The sequence below is a fragment of the Bombus impatiens genome, unplaced genomic scaffold, assembly GCF_000188095.3.
Source record: "Bombus impatiens unplaced genomic scaffold, BIMP_2.2 scf_0637, whole genome shotgun sequence".
In the NCBI taxonomy this organism is placed as follows: Eukaryota; Metazoa; Arthropoda; class Insecta; order Hymenoptera; family Apidae; genus Bombus; species Bombus impatiens.
Genome location: NT_177056.1, coordinates 347,023 through 353,281, shown reverse-complemented (window position 1 = coordinate 353,281; position 6,259 = coordinate 347,023). Strand labels below are relative to the sequence as shown.

At 41.4% G+C, this 6,259-nt stretch overlaps 1 protein-coding gene across 7 annotated transcripts in view; it reads right to left on the bottom strand.

Moving 5' to 3' along the window:
• The window catches only part of LOC100745429 (polypyrimidine tract-binding protein 2), a 423,740-nt gene that overhangs the window by 346,432 nt on the left and 71,049 nt on the right, over positions 1 to 6,259 (bottom strand). The gene's annotated exons all lie outside the window — the stretch shown is intronic.

Here is a 6,259-nt window from a genome sequence, read left to right as displayed (position 1 = left end):
CAGAAACCGTTGGAATGTTTACTGTCGCGTGTCGCCACGAATATTTCTTTTAAGGAGAGCTATAGAATTACTCCATACCTTTGTTAGACAAAGCGTTCATCCCGTGACCGCGGCTACGTTCGGCGACTGACTGTCGCCTCGAGCCCAAGCTCATTATCACGACTCTCGAACAATTACAATCGAATTGAATAACTACAATTGTTCGATTACAGCTATAGTAGACTCTAGGTTACAATGTTGCGGGATTATCCAAAATTCCAAAGGCTCCGGTGTTCTTTCATCTCCGACATATATATCATCGTCGTTTTGGGATTTTCGTTGTAGCACAGGCATACGAGTTTCAAAACGGAATGCCATAAAATAAAACGAGCTTTTCATTCTCCAACCATCGAGAATATTTGCACAATTCGGAACAATTTTTCCACGTACGTTTAAAGTATTTATTTCGGGAATTCTTCGTATTTGCCAGAGTATTTTAGGAGAAATTATATCGATAATTTTATTACTTAATTCTCTCCTAACATTTCTGAAAATATTTATGAAAATCGCTGCAAACTCACCGTCTCCTCCCGAATGCTTACCTGCAACAAACGGAAATTGTTCGTTAAGAATAATTCACGAAAACCACGAAACTATCGTAAACTATAACGGTACAAGAAACGGGAGAGAAGCGCGAAAAGAACGGAGTAACGATAAAAGAGATAAAAGAAATTGCAGCAGCCTATCGAAGCCAGGAAGTCGAACCCTCGTTCAAGGTTAGCCAGTGAACTCGAAAAGCTGGAAAAGCCCGGGAACCTCGAACGAAAGAGGGAAGCAGCTGCGATCGAGCAAACGAGGTGGTCGTTACAAGTCATAAAGCGATCCTCTGGCTAGTAATTCACTCGAGCCGCGTTTCTAGACGCTTGTCGTCGGTGGTGATGCATGGCCGCAGCCGCTCTGCAATTAGTTTCTCGCGACAAACAGAGCTTTAAAAGCGGACACGTTTGCAAATGCTTTCGAATAGCTGGCATTGATAACTCGATTAGCTACCACATACCTACCGTTGTACTTTTCCCCCTAGTCTTTTTTCATTTTCTTAAATATACTCGTTCTAGGCAATATCGAATACGTTTCTCCGCTCTCGACTCTCGACTCTGTTTGTCGATAATTAATCGAATTAACCAAGAATCGATCAAAGCGAGGAGAAATTTCCCCGAGACCAAGTTGCCCTGTAATTCCATAGGAGAACGATTCTTGTAACGTCTCTTTCTCAACGCAGCCGATATATATCGAATTATTTCGATCGAACTATATTCGATAGATCGTGTTAAATTTTAACGATACGCGTCTTAAAAAAAAAAAAAAAAAAAAAACAAAAAGAAAGAAAAATTGCAGAGCTAACGTTCATGCTGTGATACTTTATGTATACGTAGGAAGCCTGTACGCACAGCTTTCGCGACTGACTATATGTATATAAAATTCACTCGACACCGAACCCCTGTGTTAACCCCTTGCCTTATGACTTTTTTAGTAGCTATTAATACTTAAGCAAGCGTCAGCTATTCGCAGCAGTAACGCGCCGTGACAGATGCAAAATATTGGAACGTTATTTAGTAATTTGGAACGGTGTTTGGTAATCCTCGATTTGACGAATAGGAAGCTCGAGTCGGAGGTCGGACTAAACTTTGTCATAAAAAGTATGCCAGAACTTTGTCGAATAGGAACCACGAGCGCGATTCCATATTACAGGGTAACGGGTTAACGACGAGTTATCGTTCGGACGAACGATTTGGAGGGCGATCGTAATTCACCGAAAATTCGCCAATTATTCGTTAAATAAATGTCTTTTTTTTTATTAAAAATCCCGTGGTAATACTGTCAAGATGAATTTACTCTCAAGATGAATACTCTCGTACAATTTATTCGCTTATATATTTATTACGAAGTCGCAACGTTTCGAATAGTTGATATATTCGAGGACGAACTGTTTGATCGTTACTAGACAGTTACATATGCGCCGCATATCGAAGGGATTAGCTCAGAAACCGCACGGAAACGGTTCAGTTTCGTCTTTTTGCTCGCGCCAATTGTGTTCGAGGATGTACGAAATTGTTTGAAGATTTACAAGCCTTGCAACGCACGTATAAATCCCAGTTTCTAATGGAAATGAGATTGTTGGAACGCGCACAAATTTTAGCCAATCATTAGTAACTGTTAGCATATGCCATTCTATTTGCGGTATTTGCAAAATTATCCATTAAATGTTTCCGGCGACACTGACAAGTGTAAAGAAACCAAGCCGCATCACGAGCAACGGTATTATTAATCAACTTCCTGGCCAAGTATCCTGCGATGAAACCGCTCCGCCCGAAATTATGCATCACCGAGGAGCCTTCGACTATCTAAATCCCGTCCTTCCTCCGCAAATCCTCTCAACCGTTAGCCGTTTTCCAAAAATAACCCCGACTAAAGTTTCGTGCTTCCTAGATTCAAGCAACCCTCCTCGAAATCATCAAAACCAGCATCCCTTGACGTTTTTCAACTATGAAAACTTCGAGAACTTTACTTTATTCGCTCTAAATTTCACTCTGCGACATGTTCGAAGGTACAGGCTAGAGTTACTTGCGGAACAATTTTTAGCGCTATCTCTTACGCGAGAAACCCGACGACGCTATGAAAAAATTCGAGAATACAAAGTATTTTATTCTCATTTTCGAGTTTCTTGTATTTTCCCGACGCCCGTGTAATCGAAATTTCACTAATCTCGCAGCAGATATTTAAACGTAGCCCATTTAAAATTCGATTGCTTATCAAAGGCTCGATTCGAAACTACGAGAGCTCAAAGGTCCTGTGCGTTCGGTGTGACGCAAACCATAACGCCAGGACTGTGGTTACCGGCAATTAGAACGGCAACCTATTTTCACCAGGAGGCAAAAGGGAGGTGGAAGCAGGGCGGTTGGAAGCAGGCAAGCAGCACGGCATAACTAATGACGAGGAGATAAACGGCTTGGCAAACGACGCGTAACGAAGGTGGCGCGGAGATTCCGCGTGGAAACAGACCGGAAATTCCCGCGGGAAGCCCCTTGTCGGGAAATTGTTAGGACCCCAGCCGGAACCAACTCGCCTTGAGTCGAGTAAAAGATAGAAGATAAAGATGGAGAGGATTCCAATGAAATTTTTAGCGTTATCTCGTCTTCGGTCGATGTCTCGTGGTTTGCTTACGTTCTTCTTTTTCTTCTTTTCCGTTTCGTCCATCTATGCTTTTACTTTTGGTTGCCTCTCGTAAGATGGAATTATTCGCAGTTCGTTAAGATACCGTCTTAACGTCAAGGGACCGACTTTGACTCGCAACGGAATATTCAAAACGCTGTATGTTTTCATTTTTGTTTTATTTTAGCAACGATCCTGAACCATCTTCAAATTGACAACGGAAATGTAACTCGAATAGCTGCGACTATCCCGACGAGGATAGGACGGTGGTTGTTTGGTAATAAGCGCAGTCTCGCGAATCGCTCGAACAAAAGTCCATTTATTAACAATTTTTTGCACTTTATTCGCACTCCGGACACGATAATCGCCGCGACAGGTATAACGGGCGATAAACGCGTGAAGACGGAAAAATGGATCGTCCAACGATCGGGTGGAACGCTCCTTAACACCAAGTAAGAACGGAAGATGAATAAACGTAAAAAGAACGCCGTATAGCGGTTGCATCACGGATTTGGTAATCTTACACATTTCGGTCGAAGCGAGTGGTTTAGCAGTTTTCGTTTATCGTGTTTATCAACGAGCTTCGTTGGACACGAGCTCGTAAGCACCCTTTACATCAACGTGGATGGTAGTTTGATAAGGGGTAATTAAGTCGCTGGATTAGCAGTTCAACTTAACAAATTTACCGCTTCGTAAGTACTACGGGCTGCTTAACTTTCCGCTTAATTCGATCATCAACGCCAGCCACTCGAAACGACGAATTCCTCTAACGGTGCTCGCTAAGTGGAGCGAAAAATGGCAAGAAAATGCTAATGGAATTAATAAAGAGACTCTGAATTTCAATAGGATCGAGAGGGACAACTAGAATGTTTGCCTATTTATGGGAAGTTCACGTTATCTTCTATTATCCGTTAAATTGATATTATCTGGAAAGCAATTCATTTTAATATTCGCCATAAGTATTTATACGCAACTTTATTTCATACGGCTCTTTCGATCTCAACAAAGAAGTAATACAGGATTTTTGCGAATTCCTTGGATAACAACCTCTTACGAAACGCAAAAGGCGCAGGTAGCGCGAGTCGAAAAGCAATTAAACACGATGGAATAATACGCGAGAGAAGTACAATTTCGGCATTGACTCGTTACGCGCGGTGAATCCAGCTTATCTAATGTCACAAACATTCTTATTAACATCTACCTTGAAATCTTACGCGTTTATAAATATGCGTATTACCGTACAACCTAAAAACTGATAAAATTAACCGTTATTACGATATAAATATGTATGAGAAGTCTACAAGGACGCGACAAAGCTAAAAAGTAGTAAAAATGTTGAAAAAATCGAAAACGCGATCTCCATACCACGAAACTTGCGCGTGTAAACTTTTTCTCGACAACGCGTTGTTTCCTAAATACGTATATGGAAAACTCCGATACTAAGTTTGCAAACAAACACGCTGTGCAGATAGAGCACCGCATAGGAAGTTGAAGTTCCGCCGAACAAAAAAAAAGAAACGAAAGAAAAAAAGAGAGCTGTATCGAGTGACGCGTAATCGGCGTTAATGACGCCGAGGCCACGACCTTTGACCAACGAACGACATCAAGAGATGTATCGATAAAAATAATTGTATTTGTCTTGCGTAACGTTCTTCGATTTTACGATTAACAAGAATAATTATATTTGTCTCGCATAGTTTTGTTTTACGCGTCTATCCGAATTCGATACCTGTATCGATTCGTTGGAAGAAACGATGCTTGCAAAATATTGCACGCTTTACTTTGCAATACAAATGTAACAAATTATTCAAAATTGAAGTTTAGAGGAAAACAGCTTAAATTTTAATCTTATCTAAATTTGCTACAATTACGTTTGTTCGTAAACACGTCACCGTTGAAGAGAACGCTTGTTAATTTTGTAGTTTCAGGGTTTCCATAGCTTTCGAAATTTTGATTTCGTGCCAAAAAGTTCATTTTATTGAGAAGCGACTTGTTAGCAAAAGATATCGAACCAAATTTTACAGATAATTTTGTCAGATATCATCTTCCAACTGAACTAAATTCCGAGTTCCGATCGTCGTTACATTGCCTTACTTAAACGAACGTTCCATCTCTCTAAAACTCTAAATGTCGCTTATCATTTAAAAAGAGAAAAATCTTTCGGCTCCCCTTAAAATTCCAAGTACGTCCACGGCACCTACACGATTCTCGCAGCGCCATCGCTGAACCACGAAAAGCGAATACATCTTGTCAAACACTCTGCCCGCGTAACAAACTTTCGCCAACATCCTAAGCACGCGCTCCAATCCCTTTCTCATCCGCTTCGTCAAACCAACAAACCAAACTTAACAACTCTCGTCCGACAAGCTCGAACATTCTCCTTCCTCGATTTAACAACTCCAACACAACCGTGCAAACCGTAAAACAGCCGTGAAAACCAAATAAGAAGAAGAAAGGAAACCTTTTTTTCTTTTTTCGTAGCGAACATCCAGCTGGATCGATTAATGCCGTAAGAAATATGAAACGTCCATTAAAAAGTTCGCAGTTAGCCTGCTATCTCAAACAGTACTTAGGTATTAACGAGATAAAAACGTACTCGTAAATTTGCCTTGAAACATTTTTTTGATAAAGCCAATAGATAACGAGTTATTTCTGTGTGCGTAGCAGGGAGTCTGCGTGGTCCTGCTCCGCTCGCTCAAACGCTTTTCCATTAAACGCGGATAGCTCTAACAAGCGGTGCGGTGCGAAGGAACGTTGCGCAAAGACACCGGTGGTACAATCGCGTACGATTGTACGCGGTACAATTTGCTCGTCCGACGTCGAAACTTTAGCGAACGTACACTTACGAACTTGGCCAACACTAAAACTTGGCCAAGTATCTAAAAACGATATAGCGAAGTGGGTAAAATCGGTGAGGCGCTAGAGCTTACATGGCCGAAGACGAAAACGTAAACCGATCTCCGTTTCAGGGGAGATGATAAGATCGTGGGCTTGTTCGAGATATCAACTCGCGACTAGTTCTTTCTTCCCAATGACGTAAATCGGCGGTAAAGAATTGCGCGCAACTCCG